The sequence below is a fragment of the Parasteatoda tepidariorum genome, chromosome 9 (assembly GCF_043381705.1).
Source record: "Parasteatoda tepidariorum isolate YZ-2023 chromosome 9, CAS_Ptep_4.0, whole genome shotgun sequence".
Taxonomy (NCBI): domain Eukaryota; kingdom Metazoa; phylum Arthropoda; class Arachnida; order Araneae; family Theridiidae; genus Parasteatoda; species Parasteatoda tepidariorum.
In genome coordinates this window covers 63,001,809-63,005,804 of record NC_092212.1, presented here as the reverse complement: position 1 = coordinate 63,005,804, position 3,996 = coordinate 63,001,809, and positions in this window count along the sequence as shown.

Below are 3,996 nucleotides of genomic sequence, written 5' to 3'. Positions count from 1 at the left end.
TTGAAAAATACTTGATTAAATTGTGTATTAATTGTTTTTCATTACTTGTTAGCAACTTTTAATAGTTTGATTTGCAGGTTTTGCACTAATTTTTTCACAAGTGTTTTGCAAAGTGAGAATTACATATTTTATTATCATTTTTCTCAACACTTAGAAACGTCTTTAAATAACTTTCATTTTATGATATGTTTATTAAATATTTGTTTATTTGTATAAGATGTGATAACAATTATTTTGAATTAAAAATACTTTTTATTAACCAAACTAATTTTTTGTGTTGAGACAAAATAATTTATGATACTGAAGATATCATATTTAATTTTGAACTAAGTTTGTATTTTATTTTTATCAGTAATTAGTTTTATAAGTTAAAAATGTCCTTTCAATAAATAAATATAATGTTATTTCATTATAAATTTCTGAATTATCTAAGATATAAAGTTAGAAGCTGAAGGTTTTTGAAGGTTTAAATATTTGAATGTATGTAAAAGATGCTTTAAAATACTGTAGCTAAAACAGTAGTGGTAGCTCTTAGCTCAATATTAAAATAAATCAAATACCAAGATACAAATGATGATTCAAATTATAAATTCAAGGAAAATAATTATATATATATATATATATATAGATATAGATATAGATATAATAAATCTTGGTAGTCAGTGATATACTTAACTTTTCCAGTAAACAAAGTGCATACTATAACGAGGTTTCCAAAAGTCAGTCAGACTGCTCATTAAAGCAAGAAATTTTTCTCCTAGTAGTAGCAAGAATAATACATTCATATTTCAATAAATTAGAATTAAAAGAATTTTTTCCACCACTAAACAAGGGTAACTTTTTTTTTACGCCATTCACTTAACTTTTGCTCTTGACTTCGGAGGATGCCGGATGTGTTGCTCATTTAACGTTACCCAGTGGACACCTGTGAACCTAAGTCACGGAGGCTAGCAACATTACCCACGCCACAGTACCACAGATACCCGTTCATAGGGGGAACCACATTCACACATCACACAACAGAGAACAACACACAGAGAGGGACACATCCATGCCCTGAGCGGGATTCGAACCCATGGCCACTGGCTTCACAGTCAGGCACGCTAAAGGCTCGACCACCTAGCCGGCAACGCGAATAGTTTAAACAGATCATATAGAAGAAAGGTCATATGGACAATCTAAAGGAACAGAGCCCTATCAGATAAATTATATTCATCACCTAACAATAATCTTAAAAGCTGCCACTTTCCTAAACAATGGAAGAAAGCCACCATCGCTCTCTTTCGTAAGCCCCTAACCCAGTTAACCCCTAAGTAAATCCCTAAGCCCCTAACCCAGTTAACGCCTAACTAAGTTAATCCCTAAAACCGTAATAGTTAATCAGTTAACCCCGAAACCCCTAACTAGGACACGGTTATACCACAGAACCATAAACCAATTAGCCTACTAGCAACCTTCAGAATTTTTTTTGAACGTATTACTTATAATAAACTTGAAAATCATTTGCACGTGCTCCTCGATGAGCAATATGGTTTCAGAAGGAACTTGATACGACAAAACAAATTACTCGTATTTTAGAATTCATTGGGCAGGGGTTTAGAAATAAGCAAATTTCGGCCTCCATTAATGTTGGACGTAACTAAAGCTTTCAACCGAGTCTGGCATGCTGATATTACAAAGAAATAATAAAATTAAATATCTCAATAGATTTAAAGCGGGTCGTGATAGCCTAGTTGGTAGGGCACTAGGCCCATGTCGAAGGGATCGGGGGTTCTGTCCCCACCGGCTGAAGAATGTAAAGGGAACATGAAGGAATTGTGAATGGATCTTCATATTCCCATAACAAATATACACCTCGGGGGGTACTGGTCCAGGAACTCCCCTGTCTTCTGGATTGGCATCAAAATTACAAGGATGTGGAGTTGAACATTGGTAGTTTGAAACTCAGAATCGGGTCGATTGTTCATCTAAGATTATAAAATGAAAATAAAAAATAGATTCAAAAACGAGCCGTGATGGCTCAGGGGATAGAACGTTCGCCTTCCAATGAGGTGAATCGGGTACGCATCCCAGCGATGATTAGTCGATATAAATCCGCATCCGGTTTGCACCAACCACAGTGTTGACGTGAAGTATCCTCAGTGGTAGACGGATCATGGGTTAGAGTTTCTTTGCCGTCAGGCTAACCGTGGGAGGTTCTCGCGGTCTTTCCCTCCATGTGCCGCAAATGCTGGTAAGTTCCATCAAAAAGTTCTCCACGAAGGCAAATTTCTCCCAATACTTGATCCAGGAGTTCCCCTGTCTTCTGGATTGGGTTCATAAATACAAGGCTACGGAGTTGAACAATAGTAGTCATAAACTCGAAAATTGGGTCCGCTGTTCAACGACGATTATAAAATAAAATAGATTTAATTATATTCTCTTAAATAACTATCTAAAAAACCGATGCTTTAAAATTAGAGAAAACAATATCCTTTCAACCAGTTGAGTAATAAGGCCCGATTTACCCCAATCAATAAGGCCCGATTTACCAAACATCTAACTTACTAGCAGTTAAAAAATCCAGAGGACATACTATTACTAACACCCTAACTTTCTTTGGAAATGAAATACCTATTGTCAATAATATTTAGGCCTCACACTTAATAAAAATCTAAAATGGAATGATCATATTAATAAAATTATTGCTAGAGCCTCCGGGATTTATAATAAATTAAAATGCCTACTGGGTTCATATTCTAAAATATCACTTAAAAATAAACGATATATTTATATTAAGTCAATAATCATATATGCTTCCCCTACTTGGTGCAATATTAATAAAGCCTGAACCAAACTCAATGTATTTCAAAAGAAGTTACAGGCAGAAATGAGTGGTGTCTCCTTATTTTATCAGAAATAAGGACATTCACAGAGATTTTAAGTTAAAATCACCCTCAGAAACATTAATGACACAAGAAACATAATGATAAGAAACATAAATGCATAATTTTTCAAAAAAGCTGCTAACTCAAATCACATTTCTAAGGCCGAAATGTTAATATAAGTTGTAGATCCGCAGTGGTAGACGGATCATGGGTTAGTGTGTCCTTGTCTTCAGGCTAATCGTGGGAGGTTTCCGTGTTTTTCCTCTCCATGTAAAGCAAATGCGGTTTAGTTCCATCAAAAAGTCCTCCGCGAAGGCAAAGTTCTCTCAATACTTGATCCGGGAGAACCTTGTCTTCTGATTGGCTACAGAGTTGAGCAATTGGTAAGCATAACCTTAAAATTGGATAGGCTCTAAACGACAGTTATAAAATAAAATATTTATGCCAAAAGTTTTTAAATCTTTGTGGTAATAAAAGAAATTATATGATTAATTCTTTTTAAATGAGATACAAATTTTATCATATAAATTCAGTTATCACTTTAAACATTTTGTGGAACCTTCAGCTCTTTTAAAAACTTATTTAACATCAGAATTTCTTTTTTTTCCGGGCTACAAACAGCCCCATAAAGGACTGCAAAAACATTAATTTTATTGCATATACATATCCACATATAAAGAGAAAAAAATCATTATTTCCGTCAGTTTTTATAATAGCCATTTTCGCAAGCAAGATGTTGTGTACATATTGATAATTTCTTTATCAACGCGTTAATTTTTTATTTGTTTATTATCTACAAAAAGCGATTATTTATCAGTTAAATATATCACTTTTACGCAAGCACTTTGAAAGGAATTATTTCAGCCAGTTCTTTCTTTACAGAACGCGATAAAGTCAGTTTATGACTAATAGGAATCACTACTATGTAGGATAAAATTAACTTTTTGTTGGGCTAAATTTGGTTGACATTTCGCTATTGCAATACGGTCTGTTAGGATTTTAAATATTCATCAAAATTAGGTAAATATTAATTTTTTTTACTACTTATTAATTTAAATATTAAATCATATGAAATGTTTATATAATGCCTTAGCAAACCATATTTAATTGAATGCATCTACATGAACAA